General features: G+C 51.3%; 1 protein-coding gene across 1 annotated transcript in view; it reads left to right on the forward strand.

The window, feature by feature from the left end:
- The window catches only part of FBF1 (Fas binding factor 1), a 22,867-nt gene that overhangs the window by 6,006 nt on the left and 7,160 nt on the right, over window positions 1–9,701 (forward strand). The gene's annotated exons all lie outside the window — the stretch shown is intronic.

A 9,701-nucleotide genomic window follows, 5' to 3' on the forward strand; every position in this document is an offset into this window, starting at 1 on the left:
GGGAAGGTGTTGATGTTCCCATTTAAAAAGCAAAAAACTCTCAGGTGACGCTGCCTCAAGAATAACGTTCATTATCGACAGCACCTGCCCTCACAGCCTGGGGATTCCAGCAGGGGCAGGCGGTGACCGGAGCGTTTCCCCCGCGGAGCATTTCAGGGGGTGCTGAGCTCTCGTGCAGGGGCCGTTCCGGTGAAGGCCGGGGGACTTGCCCGACGGAACGTCACGGGTGTGCTCAGCCGCTCTGTTAAGCCGAGACAGCCTTGTTTGAGGCAGAGGAATCTGTGTTTTGCTGAACCAGGGTTTTTCTGCAAGTCTTGCATGATTTTCAAACTCTGTCTCTCGCCCTCCTTCTTTCTTCTATCCAGCAGAAGGTTCCCAGATCTCCCTAACGGTTAACTCCGGCTCCAGCACATCTCTGTCAGCTCTCCTGCCTGCTCTTGCCCTAAAGGTGAGCTCCTGTCTCCAAGCGGCGCCTCCAGACTGGCTCCCAGTGATGTCCCAGTGCAGACAAAACCAGCCAGCAGCTGGGGGCTGTATGGAGTAACAGCAGCTTTTCCAACACTAAATTGCGTTCTAGTGAATTGGGGGCGAGAAGAGACCCCGACACTGTAATAACGTTCATCAGGGAGCGATCCCTGTTCTAAAGCCGTTTGCTGACGGACACCCCGGCGGAGCTGCGGGGGGAGGACCACTGGCGGGCACCCTGCCCCGGGCCTGCCCCAGCACATGGCACCCGGCTCTGCTCCCACCCGCTGCCTGCGGGTAAGGCCTGGGTGGCTCCAGCAGAAAGCCTCTGGCTATGGCAGGGCGTCTCACCAAAACCTGCGTTAGGATTTGCGAGCACAGCGAAACCTCCAGAGGAAGTTCCAGGTTCGGAGATGTGCGGGTTCACCAGGAACAGACACTCTCAGTGACAGAGAAATAAACATCTGAGTGTCACCACGGCTGGCATGTCCTATTCCCTTGCACCGCCTGGCTGCTCTTTCCACTCCCTCGGCTTGTGTTCAGTCCTTGTTGCCTGACTAATGATTTCACATCACCCTCCATGCTTGATGCTGCCTCCTTCCTAACAAATAAGAGGGATGTGGGTTTTTTCACACTTTTATCCCTTGTTTCCCCCCCCATCAGTGTGGATCCATCACAGGGTGGGCACAGGGGAAGCTGAGGCATGTGAGATCAAATCAGTCTCAACAGGCACGTCCCCCAGGGCTGAGCGTGCATCCCCACGGAACCTGCTCCAAGGCCTCAGCCCTTGGCCACACAAACGTCTGTGTATCCTGAGAGGAGCCTTTGGCGCAGAGCAGTAAGTGCCAGTCTGCCTGATCCAACAGACCGGACGCCCAGGAGCTGTCTGCGTGACTGACCCAGCCCCACTCAGTCTGGGGCTGGCTGTGGCTATGAACAGCCCTTCTGGGGTAAAACAGATCCACCTCTGTTCTGCAGGAGCATTTTATGAGCCTCAAAGGAGCCGGTTCTGGGGGGACAGATGAGTACGGCGAGAGTGACTCACGACCGCGGGCGGGGAGAGTGACCTGACCTCGGCACGGGGGGGCTCGGGGGCAGCTCAGCTTGTTAAAAGAGATGAATCTCATCATGCCAACACTGAAATCTCACGGGAAGCTGAAGCCCACTTTAGTTAGTCATAAAAGAATAGTCATCTGAAGCAGTTTTTAAATCATTGTTCATGGGTTTTGTCCCTTTCTTTTAAACGGGCTGTAAAGGGATTTATAGCCCCTGTCACCGGGCTGCCTTGGTGCCAGGGGCACAAATGGTGCCGCTTTTTAGGAATAGAACCACCTGCACTACTGAGGCCAGAAAGAACAATTACAATTAGAAATACAGAATTTCTAGTCATTCAAAAGGATAAATGCTCCTTACACTCTCAAAATTTAATTTATTACATTCAACAAAGCCAGGTTATTTGACATGAATTTACCTTTAATGAAAAATTTTGCATCAGAAAAGGATCAATGCCCAGGCCTTTACTCTTCTCATTGTCTAGTCTGTTCAAACACCTCAGTTCACCTATTTTGCCTTTGCTATTTCTTTTCAAACAATTAACACAGATATTGCCATGGTTCACTGCTGGAAACTGTGATGCCAGTGAATGTGCAATTGCCACAGAAGGGCAGCAAAAAGATTTCTCTGTAACAAGCCAGCTGTATGAATACATTTTTTTAGCTGGTCCGAAGTTAAGCACTGTCAGTACGCACACCTCCTGCCTTACTGATATCGGCACAATCAAAATAGTGAACATCTTACCAGCTCTAATATTCGTATAAAGGAGCTTAGTGGTAGCGTTTGTTTAAATTTCCATACAGAAATGTGCTGTAACTGGAGAATGCAGTTTTCTGTAAGCCTAAGTGTATTTATTCCAGTGTTTCACTGGCCAGACTGTCTCAGTCCCAGCCTGGCCGGCAGCTCCTCGCTGGCCGTTCCGGGGGGTTTGGGGTCCTCGTGCTGCGGCAGTGAGGCGATGCCGGGCTGCGGAGCGGAGCGGGGTGGGAGGCGAGGGAGAGGCTGGGAAGGGCTTTGCAGCGAGCCCTGTCCCCGCGGAGGGGACGCTGCCGTGTTCAGGACAAAGGCCTTGGGCCTGGTGGGGGGTGTGCCCTTGCCCCCCCTGTTCCCCCAGGGTCTGTCCTGGTGCCGGGGGCTCCGTTGTGCTTCCTGCGTGGGGCCGTGTCCGTGAGTCCTGCAGGGAGCCGTCTGTCCTGGCGGCCCTGCCAAAGGGCTGCTTGCCCTGGGGAAGGGGCCGGGGGAGTTGCCCCCCCACCATTGCCTGCCCCGCTGGTGGTGACTCAGCTCGGGGGGGCTGGGTGCCCTTCGGGGCTCGGCTCTGGTTTGGGGCTCAGTGGGGCTGTTGCACCCTTGGGTGCCATCTCGTGGTGCCCCCTGCGCTGCCTCCCCCTCTCACACAGGCACAGAGAGGTTTTGTAGAAAAGAGATTTTAATGAGAAAAACCAACAGAAAAGGTCCTACCCAAGCGTCTGATCCCACTCCCTCCCCCCAAATACAACATTCCCATCCCATCCCGCAAATACACCACCCTCAACGCCCCACCCCCAAAGTAAAACAATAGTCCCCTCAAATACCCCCCTCGTCACCAACCACCCCGCTCCCCACATCACTCTCTGCTCCCCCCTGCGCCCCCCGGCCTGGCTGTGAGCGCCCTGTGCTTGCTGGGGGGCGGTGACAGGGTGCTCTGTCAGCCTGGAGTGCTGGGATGGAGGGGGCAGGCGGGGCAGGTAGGGCGGGCCAGGGGAGGGAGAGGTGTGATGCTGCAGGGCTGACGGTCAGCAAGGATGTGGTTGGGAGCCTCGGGGTGAGGAGGAGGGGGATGGAAAACAAAGCAGATGTCCCAGTGAGTGTCTCCTGCCACTCGCCCAGCAGGACGCCAGCACTGCACTCTTCATCTGGGGGCACTGGGAGAAATCTCTGGAGCACTGACCCTGGTCCTTGTGGCAGCTGCCACCTCCCCAGTAACACCCGCTGGGAATCCCATCCTGCCGGGACAAGCAGGGCTGGAACAGTCCTGAGCTCTGTGGGGAGAACTTCTTGTCACAAGGACTCGGGGAGCCAACTAGGAGAAATGCCCCCCGAGACTGGCTTGGAGGGAGTGGAGAAGGGCTGGTGGGACATGGGTGGCAGGGGACTGTCTGAGCCAGAGCCATGACAGGATTGTTGAGCTGAAGCTGGTCACTGGAAGGAGGAGAAAGGGCAGCAGAGTTGCTCCGGAGGGTTTTGAGAGAGCAAACGTTACGCTCCTTGGGGAGGTACTTAGCAGAGTCCCTGGCAACCTGCAGGTGAGGCCTCGGGAGCCGGCGAGTGCTGCTCAGGGTTGCAGAAGCACCACTGGGGAGCTCGGGAGCAGGCACCTGCTCTGTGTCAGGCGTCAAGTGAGAGGGCAGAAGGGGCTTGGCTGAGCAGGGACCTGCTCGCTGAGCTGCCGAGGAAAAGGAATTGCACCACCTCTGGGAGCAAGGTCAGGCTTGGCAGGAAGGGGCAGAGCCATGGCTCGCACATGCAGGGAGGAGAGGAGAGGCCAAAGCTCAGTTAGAGTTGGGAGCAGCCACTGATGTGTCTGACATCAAGAATTTTTAGGATTTTTAAGTAGGACTGTAGCCAGAGGAGCTCGGAAGAAAACATCAGAGTGAGCCTTGTTGAGGATGTTCACCTGACAGAGGTGTGGGGGAGACATCGGCTTGTCAGCCCTGCACAGCCCCTGAGCAGCAGCGGGGCTTTGATGAGAAACCGGCCTTGGGAGAGAGATCAGAAACTGCTGAGTTGTGCCGAGGTGCCAGGGAAAAACAAGGGACAGCTGCAACCCCGAGCTGGGAGAAGTTCCCGCGGCGTGAACAGCGCCTGAGCGAGCAGGGGATTGGTCTGCACAGCGTGTGAGAGTGGTCTGGTGCTGGTAGGAGAGAAGGTTGAGAGCTGCCTAACTGCTGATTTGCTAATTGTGAAGTAAGAGCTTTGGCGAGAGCATAAGTAGGTACTATTGTAAGAATAAACGGCCCCTGTCCTGAAAAAAACAAAAATAAAGAACACTCTGACTCGTTATTTTGGCCGCTACACCTGTGCTTTTTAATAAACAATTTAAACTGCCCTTTGTCTCCAGGAGAAACTCTCCAAATGAGTTGTATTTGACATGTTTAATGAACCCTTTAACATCATGAGCACTGTTCCCCACCAGTGCGGGTTAGTCCCACTTTCCAGGAGGAGAACAAGAAAGAAGTCAGGGGGCTGATCATGGTCCACCTGAGTTTCCTCAGCGGCATTCCTAGGCAAGAATCAGGGAAAACTGATCTTCTTAGCATTTGTATGGATGGAAATAAAAAAAATCCATCCGATAGTGTACGCTGGAGAACACAGGGCACCAGGAGTTTCACACGGCGTTGGTTTGACGTAGCGGGCCTGGCCGCGCTGCAGGAGGCACCCAGCTGGCTGCCCAGAGGCTTTGGTGCGAGTAAGGGCAGGGGCTCTGCCCTGGGTCACCTGCTGGGCTTTTGCCTTGTCTCAGGTCACCTTTTCAGAGCCGTGCAGACACAGACATGAAATCGGAAAGGACTGCCACAGTTCCATAGCTCTTTTCAGTGCTGTGTTATTTCCCCTGGTAGCCTGGCATTCCCCTGGCTGAGATACACGCTTTCCTTTGCCCAGGGTTAGTGGGCATCATTAGGGGTGAAATGAATAGTCTGCATCAAAGGCTGAAGAGAAGACACAGCTGAATTTTTGCTCAAATTCCCAAAAAGTTACCAACCGTCACCAGATCTCTGGCCAGGATGCTACAGCTGTTCTGACACTATCCAGGCTCAGAAAAACACAGCTAGGAGTCTTTTTTTGTTTTGCTTTTTTTTTTTTTTTTGACTCCTTTAGGTTCTTGCCTAAGGTAAATCCTGCAGGAATAAGGACTGGGGCCCATAACAGCCTGAGGCTTTCTTGAAAACCCCAACTGAGACTTCCCTATTCTGCAAATCTGCCTGATTCTGCAGAACATCTCGGTTTCAGGCCTGATTCATTTATTAAACACTCACAGATCAGCCAAAGGCCAGGACAGTGTGTGTCCCGGGAATGTGTTGGTGCATTAACCCTTGGCTTGCCACAACATTATCTAATTATCTACATGAATGCAAGCTGCCTTGGAACACAAAACCCCTTAATAAAGCAAACTGTGGTAAAGAAACACTGAAATGAAAACAGCAGGAGATGGCTGCCCAAGCTGGGTGAGCTAGAGATGCAAAGGGATAACGAAACCATCATAATCGCATACCTGAATGGTTCTCAAACATCAACGTATCAAGGAATGAAGTCACCTGTAGTTGTAGCCCCAGGAACTGAGACAGAGCGTGTCTTTTTGTTTTAAATCACGTTTTTGCTAGTTTTCTTGCAGGAAGCCTTGCAAAGCTGCTGTGAGCCCTCCAGCTGCAAGTGCTACCAGCCACTGGATGTCCCAGAGCTGCGCTCAAACCTGCAACCCCCCCACTGCAGAAGAGGAGAGGCAAACCCAGTGGGGCAGGAGAGAGAAGAGCTTTTAGCAGAATAACTGATTTGGCTGGAAAACACAGGTGAGCTTTTGAGCACATGTGCCCTTCTTTAGGCCTGGTGGTATCGTGGCTGTGATGGAGTGAGGAAATGAGGAATCTGGACAGATGGATCTGAAGAAGAGCTTCTACATCTCAAAGCTGGTCTTGCTTCACTTATTATTAATATACCTTAAACCAGAGCACAGCAACGCTACAACAGGAAAGCAAAGTGATAAGGAGAGCCAAATCTCATCACTAAGAAGCACCTCGGAATAACTATGGAAGAGTGGGAAGACAAGTATTTCTGCTCTTGCCAAGGCGGTGTAAGCACGTGATCTGCCTCGGGTGGGTCATACAAAGCTTCAGTGTCACGTTGCTTTTCTTCTCCTGTTCCTCATTGGTGGTTTAGTGGTTTTGCTCAGCAAGTTGCCGTGATGCAAGTTTCTGTACACACATACACTGTTCCGTGCCCACTGTTTCTCCCTTCATTGAATTGCTTTGCCGTAACGTGCAGGAGGTTTTGTGATCCTCCACGCAACTCAGGAGAAAGCTGTGAACAGCTCACTGAGAGGAAAGAAACAGAACATGGCTCAAGCATGGCTTGTGATCCTTCCACACAGAAGTGGTTTTGAAACAAACACCTTTCCAGTGTCCTGCTCCCCACGGGGCCTTCCTCAGCCCACCTTTACCCTCCTCTACATCTCCCATTCTTGGCTAGATCTTCTAGTCTGAAAAATCTTTATGATGATCCACCTCTGCTTGTATGAAGCTTTCTCCTGTGCTGGAGCATTGTATCAGGGCTCCCATATTTCTCGTCTCCATTTTTCCTGCACATGGGCTGTGCCGTTGCACGATACATCTGATGCAACCCAGGCAAAATGGCTTGGACAGACGTGCACCGTGCGTCCGCACTGGGTGAGCACACACCTCCTTCCTCCCCAGGGTCTGCCAGACAGGCTGCACGTGTACCCTGGGGCTGCTCTGAACGCACCTCTAACGCGATTGGGGTGTTGGGGAGCTCAGAAACACTGGGAAAAAACCCTCAAAAGCCCACTGCTCCATTTCCTGCTCTAAGTACACTCCTACATGTAAACACTGACTTTTTTCCCCAATTATTAGGGAAACCAAGGGGGCTGTGGTTCTGTGACATACCCAAACCTGCCTCCTTACTGGATCTTCTGGACCCAGTTGCCACCCAGTTGTTCTTTGCCAGAGCAATAATAACTCAGTAACACGTACCAGGAACCAGCCAACATGTCCAATAAGGGAACAGAAGCAATCTAATGTGATTCATCATCAGCCACAATTAAGCAACAAAGCTAAGTTTTTGGCATTCATTCCTGGGACTAAGGATTCAAAAAAAATTATATTCTTGTTTAGATTAGGAGAAAGTAGAGGAGTCTGAAACCTACTCACAGGCAGAAAGGAAGGCAGATAAATCCAGGACATCATTTTCTGTAAGTGGCCTCTCTGCGCTGCTGGACAAGGAAGGAAAAAAGGTTGTTTCCTGCCACCGTTGATGCAAGGCACAAGCTAAGTAGGATGAGTTAAAAGTGAGTAGTTAAAATAAGGAGTCCTTGCCTTGCAGGATGAGTGGATAATGAACAGTATAATAAATCAAGAATAGACAAGATAGGGAGTCCTTGCCTTGCAGATGGCATGTATAACGGGACGTGCTGAAATATATAGATAGCACAAAACCAGTTAGAGCTAGGTCTGCGGTTTAGATAATGGCCAACGAACAACTGAGCTTGCGCGAAACGCTGGGGTTACAATCGGACGGGAGGAAGAGGAGCGTGACTTCATCCCCAAAGACCCCCACGACCACCACCAGAAAACACTGCGCAGACTCAGCTGGGAGGAGATCATGGAAATGCTAATTTAAATACGAAGCGGGGATAGGTAATGCATATGTATAGACGTATTGCAAAATATTATGAATATGTAATCATTTACTCTATAAAAGCAAGGTAGCAATGCTATAACGGGTGCACACAATAGGAGGAGCTATCCCCTGTGTGCCCAGCGCTGAATAAACATACCTACTTTACAATCCATCAGATTGTGGAGTGTGATTCCGCACGTCAGTTTGGCGAGCCAGCCAGGAGGTGATCTGCTCGGCTGTGGGATTGACTGGACGGCGGACTCTCCTAGGCGCGCCCCGGGTGTTTTCCTCGGAGGAGCCTCCGTCACCAGTCGCTCACCACGGGAGCAGACAAAGACCTCCTGAAGGAGCGGATTAAACGGTATGTTTTTGGGTTTCCGCGGAGCGGGCAGCTGGTAAATCGCGCAGAGACGTCTGGCGTGCAGCATAGTCCCGGGATAGGTAAGGACGCGAATTCGCAGGTTAGGTGAGCCCGAGGTAATAAAATCGCCACAGACCGATAGAGCGGTCAAATCACCACAGACCAATAGAGCGGTCGCTGGGTTTAAAGGTTTGGAACCTTCTTGGGTTTTAGGGCTCTAGGTAGGAACCTGTTGCCCAAATAGAGTGACCACAGGAAAGGGTAATTTAAGGCTTATTCTGTTATAATGTGGATAATTTCTGTGCTGCAACCGTATTGAGTATGTTATTTTGTTATGTGTGGTAATGAAAGGATTGTAAGGCTGTGGATAATTTCTGTGCAGCGACCGTATTGAGTGTGTGTGTTCTTTCGTTGTGTATTTCTGTGCCGTGTGTGTTCTTTTCTTGCTTTAGGTCATTGTATAGTGCACTAATGGTGGATATACTGGCTTTGAACTGACTGCTAATGGTTAACGGTTTATGATATATGTTACAAACGGACTTGGTGATTGTTTAAACTCGGTATATTTTGTGATATGAATGAAAAGTGTAATGGGCCCTTTAAGTGTCTGTGTGCCGCTGTGTGAGTGAGAGCAGCCGCTGCTGTGTGTCTGTGTGCCTGTGTGTCTGTGTGCCTGCAGGGGCAGGGTGTGAGTGAGACGCCGCTGCTGCTGTGTGAGTGAGAGCAGCCGCTGCTGTGTGTCTGTGTGTCTGTGTGTCTGTGTGCCTGCGTGTCTGCAGGGGCAGGGTGTGAGTGAGACGCCGCTGCCGCTGTGTGAGTGAGAGGCAGCTGCTGCAAGATAAATAAGAAGTTTGTATTTGTGTGTTTTTGTACCGTGATCGTATTGAGTGTATAAGTGTAAGAATTAAGCAGTATCCTTTAAAAATGGAAGACAGAGAAGGGATTCGGCCAGTAATAGAAAAATTCTTGCAATTAGGGTTGCTAGAAGAATGCGAATCTGAGTTTAACACCCCTATATTACCCGTTCGAAAACCTGATGGGTCATATAGGGTGGTTCAAGACTTACGGGCAGTAAATAGAATAGTTGAAGATCTCCACCCAGTGGTGGCAAACCCGTATACCCTGTTAACTGCATTAACACCCGAGCTAATGTGGTTTACTGTTTTAGATTTGAAGGATGCCTTCTTTTGCCTTCCTCTCCATAAAGCCAGCCAGAAACTGTTTGCATTTGAATGGGAAAACCCTAAAAGTGGTCCAAGAGCTCAGCTTACCTGGACGGTGTTGCCACAAGGATTCAAGAATAGCCCTACTATTTTTGGTAACCAGCTCGCAAAAGACTTAGAATCCTGGGAAACCCCATCCGAAAAGGGAAAACTACTGCAGTATGTCGATGACATCTTGATTGCTACCGAGACAGAAGAAGACTGTGCAG

This window comes from Athene cunicularia (assembly GCF_003259725.1).
Source record: "Athene cunicularia isolate RWA chromosome 18 unlocalized genomic scaffold, athCun1 chr18_part1, whole genome shotgun sequence".
NCBI lineage: Eukaryota > Metazoa > Chordata > Aves > Strigiformes > Strigidae > Athene > Athene cunicularia.